The sequence below is a fragment of the Triticum aestivum genome, chromosome 5D, assembly GCF_018294505.1.
Source record: "Triticum aestivum cultivar Chinese Spring chromosome 5D, IWGSC CS RefSeq v2.1, whole genome shotgun sequence".
NCBI lineage: Eukaryota > Viridiplantae > Streptophyta > Magnoliopsida > Poales > Poaceae > Triticum > Triticum aestivum.
Window position 1 is genome coordinate 569677793 of NC_057808.1, and position 17938 is coordinate 569695730.

Here is a 17938-nt window from a genome sequence, read left to right on the forward strand (position 1 = left end):
CTATCTATTCATGGATATAAACAATGCATGCAGAATTCAAGATGCAATTTCCTATCTATTGGTACATTATTTTTGAAGTATCTTTTGAGCTTAATGTTCTAACTACGTTACAGATTTTGACTTTTTTATTTATATAATAATGATGAGTAAATAGCTGCTAGCACACGTTATGCCTCATGGCCATGGCTCTTGCACGCCCTTGCTGGTTCGATTGGTGGCTGAGGTCACGCCTATTGGGCCATATTTCTGCTTTATGATGCATCCATTTGATGTGAAATAGGAACTGGTTATAAGAATTGATGTTGACTGTGTAGTGGTGTTCCCTGCTTGGTGAAAGTGCTAGTTATCGACTAGAGGGGGGTCGATTTTTATGAAAGTCTTCAAAACACGGGGGCTTTGAAGAGAAACAGTAGAAATGAACCTATTGATATGCAGCGGAAGGTAGACTACACTAGACAAGCCATAGTCAAGTAAGCAATGAAGTGAAAGCACGAAGACTATCAGCAGCTAGGTAGTATGGATCAGGATGAAAGATAGTATGAAGCCAATCAGTAAACAAACTTTACACAGTGAAGCCAATCAGTTCAAGCAATCAGGCAATGACTCTGAGCAGCCACCAATTTATGGTGTAGGGGGTGGGCTATTTATAGCCAGGAGGCAACCCGACCTGATTTGTCCAAAATGACCCTGGGTCACTAAGGAACTGACACATGTCCAACGGTCAGATTTCAAACACACGCGGCAGCTTGACTTGGGCTACAAGTAAAGCTGACTCATCCAGCTCTGGATAAGATTTGCTCTCATTGTCTTCTCTCGAAGACATAGGATTTGGTTGAGCATCACATCAGTCACTCTGACTTTGTTCACTTGGACCCCACTTAACAGTACGGTGGTTCCTATGACTCAACAAAGAAGAAAAGGAAACTATAAAACAACTATGTCTTCGCACTCCATAGTCTTCATGCGATGTCTTCTCATGTCATAGTCTTCAATGTGAATATCTTCACAAACCACCATTGTCTTCAATGTCTTCACACATTTTTAGGGGTCATCTCTGGTAGGTAAACCGAATCAATATGGGACTACTACCTGTGTTATCCTGCAATTCTCACAAACACATTAGTCCCTCAACCAAGTTTGTCGTCAATACTCCAAAACCAACTAGGGGTGGCACTAGATGCACTTACAATCTCCCCCTTTTTGGTGATTGATGACAAACTGGTTGAAGTTTTTAACGGGGATAAAAGTATGAGAAAGTTAAGGATTCAAGCATTGTCTTCGTAAGAAGTAAATGGCTCCCCCTGAAGATGTGCATATATGTAGTTTGCTTTTGAATGCAAATGCACATGGCAGGTTTTACTTTATGGAGATCCTCTTCAACTTATAAAGACAATTCATCATGCATATAAAAAGATAACAAAGATAATGACATGCATAATGAAAAATGGACGTCTGCGGAATGGCTTCATGCAGGATTTATCATCGCATCACAAAGTGGCAGAAAAGGTAGCACACGACCATCGAGTTTAAGTGTTACAACTCAGATAACTAAGTGTTTCAAAAGATGAGAGTTGTAAAAACTTCGCCAAAAATAATGCAACCACCCATAAGGACCCGCTTGAAGACTATCAACTCATAAGCTTCTCCCCCTTTTGTCAGTAATGACCAAAAAGGTTTGAAGACATAGAGTATCTACTCGTTCCCATCAGGAGTAGATGTAGGTGCAGGGTCGACGTTGGAGTTCGGTGGTGCAGAGGGGCCTGGTGCAGTGTCGAGATGCAGTGAAGCCATGGTTGGTGAAGTGGCATTGTCTTCTTCATCGACGACTCTCGCAACAACAGTTGCAGCCGAAGATGAATACTCAGAATCTTCTATTAAGGGAGTGCGACGCCAGCTTGCATTCTGGGGAGGCCTGGAATCAAACTTGAAGTCCTCAGTGAAGCCATCTTCGCGAAGATCAGCTTCAGGACAGAGCAATGTGAGACTCTTCCAGGACCGCCGACAGGCTTAATGGGCAACAAACGAGTTCTTGGTGGCCAAGTTTTGAATGCGATTGACATCCACCAAGATACTCTGCATCTGACGCTTGAGCCAGTCATGATGCTTATCCTGCTTCTGATGTAAGGCCACAAGAAGCTCTCGGTCATTGAGTACACGAGAACGCTTCCGAGGCCTTTGAGCAGTTGTACTATCAGTGGCTTCGGTGTTTGCACGATGGGGCACACGCATATTGCCAGCCGGAGGATAAGCGGGAGTTGCAGCATTTGGAACAAGAATTCCCTCCATTGGCTGTGTAAAGCTTTGATTATCAGCATTATGAAGATATAGCGGCTCCTTGGCAAGCTCGGGGTAGATGGCTTCAACGGACAGATCAACCTTAGGCAGAAAGACAAGATGGTTGCGCGCTAAGGGCTGATAGTCAACAGAAGAGTGGAGCTTGATCAGGCGCATCACCCATGGAGAATAGAACTTTAGGCCAAATAGATCAATCCCAGATGCAGCAAGTTGTCTGATGAAGAAATCCTGGGAGTTGAATCTGATGCCATTGACGATATAGAATACCAAAGTCTTCATGGCTCCGTCAAGTTTGGCTTCAGCTGAGTGTCCCTTGATGGGCCATAGAGTACGCCTCAGAATATGGTAAACTGTGCGGGGCAAGTATTCGAGGTCTTTGATGAAGAACTCTTTGGGGTATTCAACATCTTGGGGCAGTGGCTTCATGATGCTGAGCATCTCGTTCATATTGGGTTCAGGCCTCTGAAAACTACTCTGCAGTTCATTCCTGTGAAGCTGACAACCAGGCTCATACAACTCACCTGGAGTGGGCAGGGAAGTAAGCTCGATGATGTCGTGAGCTTTGGCTTCATGATGCACATCTCCTGTCATCCACTCAAGGATCCATGTCTTCGGATCCCTGTTGTAGCCATGAATATGAAGTGTAGCATAGAACTGCAGCAGAAGCTCTTCATTCCAGTGTTCTTTGTCCGTAACGAACTGCGGAAGACCAACTTCCCTGAAACAGTCCAGGGCTTCTTCAAGACACGGCAGCCCAGCAATAGCTTCACAATCAAGATGCATGTGTGGAAAGATTCGCTCTTGATTGCATAGAATGCAGGAGTAGTATCTGCACTGCCGATAGCTCCAAAATCGATCAGAAGAGATCTTTGGCTTCGAATAAGGATTCTTGGCGCTGTCGAAGAAGGTGTTGTGTGCTCTGAAGCTGTTGACACTGAAAGATCATGGATATGTAGCAGCACCTGGAAGCCTTGGCAGCCTTGGCTTCGGCTTCTGAACCTAAGGCCTCTGCTCCACATGGTAGTCATACTGTGGTCTGGGAGAAGTGGGAGGAACCAAGATAGGCCATTTCACAGTGACCAGCTGTCCATGATCAAAGGCCTGTTCAATGGTGTGAGGCCTAGGAGATGGAACAGTGGTTTCAACATTTATATTGGCTTCAGGCTACACATTAGCTTTAGGCACCACATCTGCTTTAGGCTCCACATTGTCTTCGGCCATGACAATGTCATTGGCTTCAGCATCATTGTTTGTGGAAGCCTAAGTGGTTTCAACCTCCGTTTGTTCAGTAACAGGAGGGTCGGGCACAGTTACATTCTCCTCGAGAATGGCTTGATTTGTAGCTGGGGGTGTGGCAACTCTTTCTTCTTCTCTTTCTCCTTGATCTTCATCGGCTGATGCAGCCGGAATGTCTTCAACAGCTTTGGCTTCAGACTCAGAGACATTCGCAGTTGGGGTGGCTTCAGGAAACACTTGACGTGCTACTGAGCTTTGTTGCACTTCCCCTTCTGGAATGCTCGACATGGTGACCTGTGGCCTGGGGCCTTTGCGAAGCCTGCGGTGATGGAGTGGTGTGTACCATGTAGTTATCGTCGTTAAGCACCGGAGTGGTGTCTTGAGGTGGTGGAGTTCTGGGTGTCTCATCATGAATGGGGGTGTCTTGTTGAGGGCGGTCGGCCCATGAATCATCCTAAGTGATTGGCGTCAAGGGACAACCAATGCTGATGAGTTCGATGTTCGTAAGAACAGGCGATGATACCATTTGGTGCTCAAGTTGAGGAAGGACTTCATCATCTTCAACATTGTCTTCACGACCAATGTCTTCAGCTGTGATGGGGTCAATAGCTGGAACTTCTTCATCTTCAGGAGCCTCTGCGAAAGCAGGCTCGTGGATCACAAGGAGACACTCTTGGTTGGTGGAGGCTGGACGGGCAACAGAAATGGGCTCAACAACAAGGGGCTCAGAGGCCGCATCACGCTCTTTCTTTGAAGACTTGGTCTTCAATTTCTTCTTTGATGGTGCATCATCAGAAGCATTCTTGTGCTTGTGTTTCTTGGCTTCGGCTTCAGCTGCCCTTGTCTTCTTCAGCTTTGAAGCTGCAGAGGTGACCTTAGGCTTCGAGCCTATCATGCTGGCAGGGAAGACAATGCGAGGTGCTTCCTGCCTTGGTGTTTCAGTTTGTGTCATGGCAGACTTCTTTTGTTTGGCAGCCATCTTGGGGTCGATGCCAGGACGCCCAAGAGCCTTTTGCTTTTCAGCTTCATTGTGTGCTTGAACAGATTTCTGTGCAAAGTACTTCATGTGCTCTCTTGAACCTTTGGCTTCTTCACGCTTCTTGTGAAACCGTTCCTTGAGATCATGCAACATCTTCTTGAAGATCTGAACATCTGCCACGTTGAGCTTGGCCATGTTCTTCTTGAAGTGAGCCTTCTCATAGTCAATCTTGTTCTTGAGCTCGACAATCTTCTGAGCCAAGGCCAACTCATTAGCAAAGGCTCTGTGGAATGTGACGCTGATGTCCACAGGAAGCTGAAGATCATCAATGCTAATGCTCTGGTCGTCGAACCACTCATCAATGAAGTTGTTCAGTATATCAACATCAAAGAGGGGAAGATCATTGAATATCTTCACCTCTTGCTTGCTCCTGATCAGCAACTCAAGGGCATCATCACCAAGATCTTCATCGTTGGACAGATCAATGGTTTCATCCTCATTGCGCAGAACGGCAGCAGGAGTCAGTTCATGCCCATAATGTTGGGTAACGTAGTAATTTCAAAAAATTTCCTACGCACATGCAAGATCATGGTGATGCATAGCAACGAGAGGGGAGAGTGTTGTCCACGTACCCTCGTAGACCGAAAGCGGAAGCGTTAACACAACGTGGTTGATGTAGTCGTACGTCTTCACGATCCGACCGATCAAGTACCGAACGCACGGCACCTCCGAGTTCAGCACATGTTCAGCTCGATGACGTCCCTCGAACTCCGATCCAGCCGAGTGTTGAGGGAGAGTTTCGTCAGCACGATGGCGTGGTGACGATGATGATGTTCTACCGACGCAGGGCTTCGCCTAAGCTCCGCTACGATATCATCGTGGTGTAATATGGTGGAGGGGGGCACCGCACACGGCTAAGAGATCGTTGATCAATTGTTGTGTTCAAAGGGTGCCCCCCTGCCCCCGTATATAAAGGAGCAAGGGGGAGGCCGGCCGGCCCTTGTTGGCATGCCAAGAGGAGTCCTCCTCCAAGTAGGAGTAGGACTCCCCTCTTTCCTACTCCTACTAGGAGGGGGAAAGGAAGGGGGAGAGGGAGAAGGAAAGGGGGGCGCCGCCCCCCCTCTCCTAGTCCAATTCGGACCAGAGGGGGAGGGGGCATGCGGCCAACCCTGGCAGCCCCTCTCTCTCTCCACTAAGGCCCATAAGGCCCATTACTTCTCCCGGGGGGGTTCCGGTAACCCTCCGGCACTCCGGTTTTCTCCGAAATCACCCGGAACACTTCCGGTGTCCGAATATAGTCGTCCAATATATCAATCTTTACGTCTCGGCCATTTCGAGACTCCTCGTCATGTCCCCGATCTCATCCGGGACTCCGAACTCCTTCGGTACATCAAAACACATAAACTCATAATATAACTGTCATCGTAACGTTAAGCGTGCGGACCCTACGGGTTCGAGAACTATGTAGACATGACCGAGACACCTCTCCGGTCAATAACCAATAGCGGAACCTGGATGCTCATATTGGTTCCCACATATTCTACGAAGATCTTTATCGGTCAGACCGCATAACAACATACGTTGTTCCCTTTGTCATCGGTATGTTACTTGCCCGAGATTTGATCGTCGGTATCTCGATACCTAGTTCAATCTCGTTACCGGCAAGTCTCTTTACTCGTTCCGTAATACATCATCCCGCAACTAACTCATTAGTTACAATGCTTGCAAGGCTTATAGTGATGTGTATTACTGAGTGGGCCCAGAGATACCTCTCCGACAATCGAAGTGACAAATCCTAATCTCGAAATACGCCAACCCAACAAGTACCTTTGGAGACACCCGTAGAGCACCTTTATAATCACCCAGTTACGTTGTGACGTTTGGTAGCACACAAAGTGTTCCTCCGGTAAACGGGAGTTGCATAATCTCATAGTCATAGGAACATGTATAAGTCATGAAGAAATCAATAGCAACATACTAAACGATCGAGTGCTAAGCTAACGGAATGGGTCAAGTCAATCACATCATTCTCCTAATGATGTGTCCCGTTAATCAAATGACAACTCATGTCTATGGCTAGGAAACATAACCATCTTTGATCAACGAGCTAGTCAAGTAGAGGCATACTAGTGACACTCTGTTTGTCTATGTATTCACACAAGTATTATGTTTCCGGTTAATACAATTCTAGCATGAATAATAAACATTTATCATGATATAAGGAAATAAATAATTACTTTATTATTGCCTCTAGGGCATATTTCCTTCACATAAATCTTCTTGGGCTTCTTGGTTTTTCTTGTCTTCTCGGTCTTCTTGGAGACACGAGACAAATCTTCAGACTGCACACTGGGTTCAGGAGGTGCAGTGGCCAATGGCTTCACACGCGAAGCTTTTGGTGAGGCAGAGGGCTTTGAAGCCTTGGTCTTCTTCTTCTTCTGCGGCTTTGGTGGTGTTGGTGCTTCTTCAGAGTCAGCATCATCAGTGGATTGATCCACAGTAGCCCGCAGAGCAGCAATGTGGGAGAGGAGCCCATCAAAGTTGTCGAAGGGGCCGATGACATTTGGATTGGCATCGCGTGTGCCATCAGCCCTTGGCGCAGATGGACCAGAGTTGAAGTCGAGGCCAAACTCCTTCTTGTTTTTGATAGCTGACTCCTTGGCAAATTGATAGTTGCGCTTGAAGAGATTGTCTTCGCGACACCATAGCATAGATGATGGGTCGGCATTCTCTGGCTTCGGTCCTCGGACCATGCATGGGTAGAAGCCTTGAGCAATGGCTTCAGACTTGGACTTGGGCTGAAGATTTCGGTACAGAATATCTCCCCATGGGCGCTTGATAGCATTCTTCTCTGCATATGCGGAAGTGACGAAGTTGTACTTGAACCATTGCTCTGCCCAATATCTTCGAATCCATTGGATTCGGGTCTTGCACTGGTTGTAGCTTTCCTCAGGATTTGACTTGTACAGCTCAAACAGATCTGGAGGTAAATCCTTAGTTGTATCTCCACGGCACTGCCTGCCACATTTTCTTGCTGATTTCTCAGTTGCCATTGTATTCAGACTGAATGGCTTCAGAACGGTGAATGCATGGCTTCCTTCTACTGGTCAGATAGGAGCTGGCTTCAGGAGAGTGTATATGACGTTGTAAGAACTCTGCAAATGAATGCAGACTATGAGAACCAAGGGATTCTCCCACGGACATGTACCTGTGACAGCATTAGAGATGCGAGGGAAGGGGAAGAGGTCATATGCATTCTCAGAAGATTTTGAAGAAAAATCAGTTTGAAGACATTGACCTCATAGAGCGAAGACATTCCCTTATTTTAAGAGAGTTGGTTCCAGATTTGTACGAATCCATGAATAGGTACAAGTGAGGAATCTAACTAGTTGTGAAGCATAAGTGAATATTCTTAGCTAGATATGAGATGCAGATAGGGACAGATCCATACTTGGATGTGTAGAAACCACTTTTGGTTGAAGTGGATTGATTTGACGGATCAAAAAGGCAGTAAAAAGTGAGATTTAATTACCGCTAATGAACTGCTAGACGGGGCAGAGTTAGAGGCCGAGCAGTTTAATCTCCCGCGCCCTAACTTGGCGACGGAAGACACCTACGGCGGCGGCGGAGAGGACGAGTTCCGCGGCCGGCGTGAGGACGGCGTCGAAGAGCTCGCGGCAGCTAAGCGCTTCGTCTCTGGCGTCGACGCGAGCTAGCGGAGGCGCTAGGGTTTGTGCGAGGTGGCGAGGTGGAAGAAAAGATTTGACCGCGGTGAGTGATTATTTATAAGGAAGGGGGCAGCACATCGTAATTACGTAGGTGCCCCTGGCGGTTCACATCTGGAGGACACCTGGCTTGCGTGCAACTTATTGGAAGTTGTTCCACGTTCCCACGCACACCTGGATTGTCGGGTGGTCGTTCCGGCTTCTCCGGTATTCAGGCAAAAAGGATATGGCATTAAAAACATATTTAAATGTTTGTCTCTTTATCTTCTGCTGACAAGGACTCAGAGAAGACAATCGAAAGTTTTCAATAGAATGCATATGATTTGGACAGATAGAATTTGAGGAAGAAGCACAGAAGAGATTAGGGTCCGATCACATTCACTTAGATCAATAAAGATTCAAGTATGAAGATATAGCTATAAGTGAATGTTGTAGAGGACAGAACACAAATATATATATATATAAATATATATATATATATATATAAATATAAATATATATATATATATATATATATAAATATAAATATATATATATATATATATATATATATATATATATATATATATATATATATATAGGGAAAATCCATCCTACCACCCGGTGGTAGTTACCCCACATATCTCATATACTACCAAGTGGTACTATATATACTATTTTATTATTTTAAATATGTTCATATACTATATCTAAGATATTTCAAAGCAGGTTACGTGAAAAAATTGCATATGAGCCCATAGTTTTTGTTATATTTATGAAATACGTACATATTTGTACGTAAAAAAGAGCATACTAAAAAAATGGTACATACTATCTAAAAATTTGTATATATACTACCTAATAATTGTTATATACTACATACTACAAGTACATACTCTCGGTTTCGATAGATACTACATACAACATACAAAACGCAAGTGGTGGTAACTACTGCTTGTAGGAAACATTTGTCCTATATAGGGAAAATCCATCCTATATATATATATATATATATATATATATATATATATATATATATATATATATATATATATATATATATATCAGTCCAACTCCACATAGCGAAGATAAACCTCGAAATCAAATCTATGTTGAAGACAAACCAAATGCGAAGACTAAGCAATCATGACGCCAAACGAAACACTTCAATAAGAATTTGGTGGTGGCGTTACCCACCGTATAGGAAGTATTAGACCCAGACACGGCGCACAATTATCGTGCCACTCCGAAGTCAAATTCCACGTTAATGTATGCACACTTAGAGTGTATGTCTTCATTGATTAAATATATACGTTACTTCGTGTGTTGCACATCTAAGTCATCAACATGCATAAGCGTTAGGATGGGTGTCCAATTACAGGACATTTGAGGATTATAAGATATTTAGCTCACACCGCAACTTGTAAAACCTTTTCTCATCCAAGGACTTTGTGAAGATATCTGCCAATTGCTCTTCAGTGTTGGCGTGAATGATATCAATATCTTCCTTCATGACATGATCTCTGAGAAACTGATGACGGATCTGAATGTGCTTTGTCTTCGAGTGCTGAACTGGGTTGTTGGCAATCTTGATGGCGCTTTCATTGTCGCAGTAGAGTGGCACATGCTTCAGGTGGATGCCATAGTCCTTGAGAGTTTGTTTCATCCATAGAAGCCGAGCGCAGCAAGATCCAGAAGCAATGTATTCGAAAGGGATACACAGTTCTGCTTCTTTGAAAACCAACATATAAGAGATCGTCCAAGAAAGTGACATGTGCCTGATGTGGACTTGCGATCTACCTTGTCACCAGCATAATCAGCATCTGAGAATCCAACTAGATCAAACTCTGAGCCCTTTGGATACACGCTTCACAGCTAAGTGATGCGACTCCTTTGGTGCCGCTTGGAATCGGGCACACATGCAAACGCTAAGCATTATATCTGGCCTAGATGCACATAAATAGAGTAAAGAACCAATCATGGAGCGGTATATGATACGTCTCCAATGTATCTATAATTTTTTATTGTTCCATGCTATATTATATTCTATTTTGGACATTATTGGGCTTTATTATACACTTTTATATTATTTTTGGGACTAACCTATTAACCGGAGGCCCAGCCCAGAATTGCTGTTTTTTGCCTATTTCAGAGTTTCGCAGAAAAATAATATCAAACGGAGTCCAAACGGAATGAAACCTTCGGGAACGTGATTTTCGGAACGAACGTGATCCAGAGGACTTGGACCCTACGTCAAGACATCAACCAGGAGGGCACGAGGTAGGGGGTGCGCCTAACCCCCTAGGCGCGCCCTCCACCCTCGTGGGCCCCACGTTGCTCCACCGACATACTCCTTCCTCCTATATATACCTACGTACCCCCAAACTACCAGATACGGAGCCAAAAACCTAATTCCACCACTGCAACCTTCTGTACCCGTGAGATCCCATCTTGGGGCCTTTTCCGGAGCCCCGCCGGAGGGGGCATCGATCACGGAGGGCTTCTACATCAACACCGTAGCCTCTCCGATGATGTGTGAGTAGTTTACCTCAGACCTTCGGGTCCATAGTTATTAGCTAGATGACTTCTTCTCTATTTTTGGATCTCAATACAATGTTCCCCCCCTCTCTCGTGGAGATCTATTCGATGTAATCTTCTTTTGCGGTGTGTTTGTTGAGACCGATGAGTTGTGGGTTTATGATCAAGTTTATCTACGAACAATATTTGAATCTTCTTTGAATTCTTTTATGTATGATTGGTTATCTTTGCAAGTCTCTTCGAATTATCAGTTTGGTTTGGACTACTAGATTGATCTGTCTTGCAATGGGAGAAGTGCTTAGCTTTGGGTTCAATCTTGCAATGTCCTTTCCCAGTGACAGTAGGGGCAGCAAGGCACGTATTGTATAGTTGCCATCGAGGATAACAAGATGGGGTTTATATCATATTGCATGAGTTTATCCCTCTACATCATGTCATCTTGCTTAAAGCATTACTCTGTTCTTATGAACTTAATACTCTAGATGCATGCTGGATAGCGGTCGATGTGTGGAGTAATAGTAGTAGATGCAGGCAGGAGTCGGTCTACTTGTCTCAGACATGATGCCTATATACATGATCATACCTAGATATTCTCATAACTATGCTCAATTCTATCAATTGCTCAACAGTAATTTGTTCACCCACTGTAATACTTATGTTCTTGAGAGAAGCCACTAGTGAAACCTATGGCCCCCGGGGTCTATCTTCCATCATATTAATCTCCCGACAACAAGCTATTTCTGGCGCCATTTTTATTTTGTTTTTCTTTACTTTGCATCTTTATCATAAAAATACCAAAAATATTATCTAATCATATCTATCAGATCTCACTCTCGTAAGTGACCGTGAAGGGATTGACAACCCATTTATTGCTTTGGTTGCGAGGATTTATTTGTTTGTGTAGGTGCGAGGGACTCGTGCGTGGCCTCCTACTGGATTGATACCTTGGTTCTCAAAAACTGAGGGAAATACTTATGTTGCTTTACTGCATCACACTTTCCTCTTCAAGGGAAAACCAACGCAGTGCTCAAGAGGTAGCAAGAAGGATTTCTGGCGCCGTTGCCGGGGAGTCTACGCAAAAGTCAACACACCAAGTACGCATCACAAACCATTATCTCCCGCATTACATTATTTGCCATTTGCCTCTCGTTTTCCTCTCTCCCACTTCACCCTTGCCCTTTTATTCGCCCTCTCTTTTTCGTTCGCCTTCTTCCTGTATGTATCTTTGTTTGTGTTTCCATCTGCCTTCTATATGCTTGCATCTTCTCTTGCTGAAAATCTATTGATATGGATCCCCTTAAAGTGTACTACTTGGATCATCTTCGATCCTTATGCGCATGCTCATTTCGTGCATCATCGTTTGTCTGAAAAAGGGAAGCTCTTATGGTATCATATAAATAGTTTGCTATGCTATGCTTGGAATCTTTGTGAAATTTGTGATTTTACTTGTTGCTCTAAGAACCCTAGAAACACCTTCCCTACCTATGTGAGTTCAATGATAATGAACTCTTATCTTCTTATGCAAAGGGTGTTTATAGCTACTATGATATCGAACAAATTGAACAATTTGTCATTTTTAAGGGTGCTCATGAAGTTGCTTCTTTGATTGAAAAGTATGATTTTACTCTTAACAAATCTGAAAATTCCGTCATACTTAAATATTGCAATGAAAACTTTGCTCAGAATGTTTATGTCCAAGAATTTATTGAAAGAATGACCGTTGCTTTGGAAGAAAATAATGATATGCATGAATCTATAGATAATGATGATTCCGATGATTTGGTTGAAATATCCCTTGATGAACATGATGGTTGCTATTCTTGTGGCCATGATGCCAATATTTATGAAGACAAATTTGCTATAGTTTCTTATGTTAAAAATGAGATTGTTGCTATTGCACCCATGCTTGATAGTTCCCTCGATGAAAAGCATGATTTCATTGATTTTACTATAAATTCTCTTGATGTCAATTGTGCTAATTGAAGGAAATATGCCCTAGAGGCAATAATAAAGTTATTATTTATTTCCTTATATCATGATAAATATTTATTATTCATGCTAGAATTGTATTAACTGGAAACTTGATACATGTGTGAATACATAGACAAACAGAGTGTCACTAGTATGCCTCTACTTGACTAGCTCGTTGATCAAAGATGGTTATGTTTCCTAGCCATAGACATGAGTTGTCATTTGATTAATGGGATCACATCATTAGGAGAATGATGTGATTGACTTGACCCATTCCGTTAGCTTAGCACTCGATCGTTTAGTATGTTGCTATTGCTTTCTTCGTGACTTATACATGTTCCTATGACTATGAGATTATGCAACTCCCATTTACCGGAGGAACACTTTGTGTGCTACCAAACGTCACAACGTAACTGGGTGATTATAAAGGTGCTCTACAGGTGTCTCCAAAGGTACTTGTTGGGTTGGCGTATTTCGAGATTAGGATTTGTCACTCCGATTGTCGGAGAGGTATCTCTGGGCCCACTCAGTAATACACATCACTATAAGCCTTGCAAGCATTGTAACTAATGAGTTAGTTGCGGGATGATGTATTACAGAACGAGTAAAGAGACTTGCCGGTAACGAGATTGAACTAGGTATCGAGATACCGACGATCAAATCTCGGGCAAGTAACATACCGATGACAAAGGGAACAATGTATGCGGTCTGACCGATAAAGATCTTCGTCGAATATGTGGGAGCTAATATGAGCATCCAGGTTCCGCTATTGGTTATTGACCGGAGAGGTGTCTCGGTCATGTCTACATAGTTCTCGAACCCGTAGGGTCCGCACGCTTAACGTTACGATGACGGTTATATTATGAGTTTATGTGTTTTGATGTACCGAAGGAGTTCGGAGTCCCGGATGAGATCGGGAACATGACGAGGAGTCTCGAAATGGACGAGACGTAAATATCGATATATTGGACGACTATATTCGGACTTCGGAAAGGTTCCGAGTGATTCGGGTATTTTTTGGAGTACCGGAGAGTTACGGGAATTCGTATTGGGCCTTAATGGGCCATACGGGAAAGGAGAGAAAGGCCCCAAAGGGTGGCCGCACCCCTCCCCATGGACTAGTCCGAATTGGACTAGGGAGGGGGGGCGCCCACTTCTTTCTTTCTCCTTCTCCCTTCCCTTCTCCTATTCCAACAAGGAAAGGAGGAGTCCTACTCCCGGTGGGAGTAGGACTCCCCCCTTGGCGCGCCCTCCTCCTTGGCCGGCGGCCTCCCCCTTGCTCCTTTATATACGGGGCAGGGGGGCACCCCATAGACACAACAATTGATCATTGATCTCTTAGTCGTGTGCGGTGCCCCCCTCCACCATATTACACCTCGATAATATCATAGCGGAGCTTAGGCGAAGCCCTGCGTCGGTAGAACATCATCATCGTCACCACGCCGTCGTGCTGACGAAACTCACCCTCAACACTCGGCTGGATCGGAGTTCGGGGGACGTCATCGAGCTGAACGTGTGCTGAACTCGGAGGTGCCGTGCGTTCGGTACTTGATCGGTCGGATCGTGAAGACGTACGACTACATCAACCGCGTTGTGTTAATGCTTCCGCTTTCGGTCTACGAGGGTACGTGGACAACACTCTCCCCTCTCGTTGCTATGCATCACCATGATCTTGCGTGTGCGTAGGAATTTTTTTGAAATTACTACGTTCCCCAACACTAATAATATGCAAAACCCTAAGCTTGGGGATGCTAGTTTTGCTATGTCCACTATTTGTTGCAATGATCATGATTGGGGTGATTTTTCTTATGATCTTGAAAATTTGTTTAATCCCAATGATGAATATGAGATTGATAATAGTCTTTGCAATAATATTGAAAGTGGGTTTGGAAGAGCGTCAACTTTAGATCCCACATATTTGGAGAATGTTCAATCTTATGTTTTTTTTTGATAAAAGTGGGTTTGGAGAGGTCATGACTTCAGTTAATGTTAATCCCACTATTTTGGAAGAGTGTCAACTTTGCATGCATGTGGATCGTGTTGAAAATATTTTATGTGATAGCTATTTTGTTGAATTTGCTTATGATCCTACATGTAATTATTATGAGAGAGGAAAATATGGTTGTAGAAATTTTTATCTTACTAAATTACCTCTCGTCATGTTGAGATTGCTATCGTCTCTTTCTTCTTCCTTGCATATGCTAGGTTTTACTTGCTTTGATAATTTGTTTGCCTATAAGATGCCTATGCATAGGAAGTATGTTAGACTTAGATGTGTTTATCACGTGTTCGATGATGCTCTCTTTGTGCTTTAATTCTTGTCTTTGATGTGAGCATCATTGAAATCTCAATGACTAGCTAGGGGCGTGAAACGATAGCGCTTGTTGGGAGGCAGCCCAATTTTATTTTTAGTTTTTTTTGCTTTTTGCTTCTGTTTAGGAATACATATTTGATCTAGCATCTGGTTAGATGTGTTTTCATGTTTTAATTAGTGTTTGTGCCAAGTTTAACCTATAGGATCTTCTTGGATGATAGTTATTTGATCTTGCTGAAAATTGCAGAAACTTTCTGTTCACAAAATAATTGTTAAAAATCACCAGAACATGATAAAATATTGATTCCAATTGCTGCTGATCAATAAAAAAAAAATTCTAGGTCGTCCTATTTTGCCTGAAGTTTTGGAGTTCCAGAAGTTTGCGTTAGTTACAGATTACTACAGACTGTTCTGTTTTTGACAGATTCTGTTTTTCGTGTGTTGTTTGCTTATTTTGATGAATCTATGGCTAGTAAAAGAGTTTATAAACCATATAGAACTTGGAATGAAGTAGGTTTAACACCAATATAAATAAAGAATGAGTTAATTACAGTACCTTGAAGTGGTATTTTGTTTTCTTTCGCTAACGGAGCTCACGAGATTTTCTGCTGAGTTTTGTGTTGTGAAGTTTTCAAGTTTTGGGTGAAAGATTTGATGGATTATGGAACAACGAGTGGCAAGAGCCTAAGCTTGGGGATGCCCCGGAAGGCATCCCCTCTTTCGTCTACTTCCATCGGTAACTTTACTTGGAGCTATATTTTTATTCACCACATGATATGTGTTTTGCTTGGAGCGTCTTGTATGATTTGTGTCTTTGCTTTTTAGTTTACCACAATCATCCTTGCTGTACACACCTTTTGAGAGAGACACACATGATTCGGAAATTATTAGAATACTCTATGTGCTTCACTTATATCTTTTGAGTTATATAGTTTTTGCTCTAGTACTACACTTATATCTTTTAGAGCACGGTGGTGGTTTTGTTTTATAGAAACTATTATTCTCTCATGCTTCACTTAGATTATTTTGAGAGTCTTAAACAGCATGGTAATTTGCTTAAATAATCCTAATATGCTAGGTATTCAAGACTAGTAAAAACTTTCTTATGAGTGTGTTGAATACTAAGAGAAGTTTGATGCTTGATGATTGTTTTGAGACATGGAGGTAGTGATATCAAAGTTGTGCTAGTTGAGTAGTTTTGAATTTGCAAAATACTTGTGTTGAAGTTTGCAAGTCCTGTAGCATGCACGTATGGTAAACGTTATGTAACAAATTTGAAACATGAGGTGTTCCTTGATTGTCCTCCTTATGAGTGGCGGTCGGGGACGAGCGATGGTCTTTTCCTACCAATCTATCCCCCTAGGAGCATGCGCGTAGTGCTTGGTTTTTGATGACTTGTAGATTTTTGCAATAAGTATGTGAGTTCTTTATGACTAATGTTGAGTCCATGGATTATACGCACTCTCACCTTTCCATCATTGCTAGCCTCTTCGGTACCGTGCATTGCCCTTTCTCACATTGAGAGTTGGTGCAAACTTCGCCGGTGCATCCAAACCCCATGATATGATATGCTCTTTCACACATAAACCTCCTTATATCTTCCTCAAAACAGCCACCATACATACCTATTATGGCATTTCCATAGCCATTCCGAGATATATTGCCATGCAACTTTCCACCGATCCGTTTATCATGACACGTTCATCATTGTCATATTGCTTTGCATGATCATGTAGTTGACATAGTATTTGTGGCAAAGCCACCATTCATAATTCTTTCATACATGTCACTCTTGGTTCATTGCATATCCCGGTACACCGCCGGAGGCATTCATATAGAGTGATACTTTGTTCTAGTATCGAGTTGTAATCATTGAGTTGTAAATAAATAGAAGTGTGATGATCATCATTTTCTAGAGCATTGTCCCAAGTGAGGAAAAAAAGAGAAAGGCCATAAAAAAAGGAAGAAGGCCCAAAAAAATGAGAGAAAAAGAGAGAAGGGACAATGTTACTATCCTTTTTACCACACTTGTGCTTCAAAGTAGCACCATAATCTTCATGATAGAGATTCTCTTGTTTTGTCACTTTCATATACTAGTGGGAATTTTTCATTATAGAACTTGGCTTGTATATTCCAACAATGGGCTTCCTCAAGTGCCCTAGGTCTTCGTGAGCAAGCAAGTTGGATGCACACCCACTTAGTTTCTTTTGTTGAGCTTTCATATATTTATAGCTCTAGTGCATCCGTTGCATGGCAATCCCGACTCCTTGCATTAACATCAATCGATGGGCATCTCCATAGCTCATTGATTAGCCTCGTTGATGTGAGACTTTCTCCCTTTTTGTCTTCTCCACATAACCCCCATCATTATATTCTATTCCACCCATAGTGCTATACCCATGGCTCACGCTCATGTATTGCGTGAAAGTTGAAAAGGTTTGAGATTACTAAAGTATGAAACAATTGCTTGGCTTGTCATCGGGGTTGTGCATGATGAGAGCATTCTTGTGTGACGAAAATGGAGCATGAATAAACTATATGATTTTGTAGGGATGAACTTTCTTTGGCCATGTTATTTTGAGAGGACATAATTGCTTAGTTAGTATGCTTGAAGTATTATTATTTTTATGTTAATATTGAACTTTTATCTTGAATCTTTCGGATCTGAATATTCATACCACAATTAAGAAGAATTACATTGAAATTATGCCAAGTAGCATTCCACATCAAAAATTCTGTTTTTATCATTTACCTACTCGAGGACGAGCAGGAATTAAGCTTGGGGATGCTTGATACGTCTCCAACGTATCTATAATTTTTATTGTTCCATGCTATATTATATTGTGTTTTGGACATTATTGGGCTTTATTATACACTTTATATTATATTTGGACTAACCTA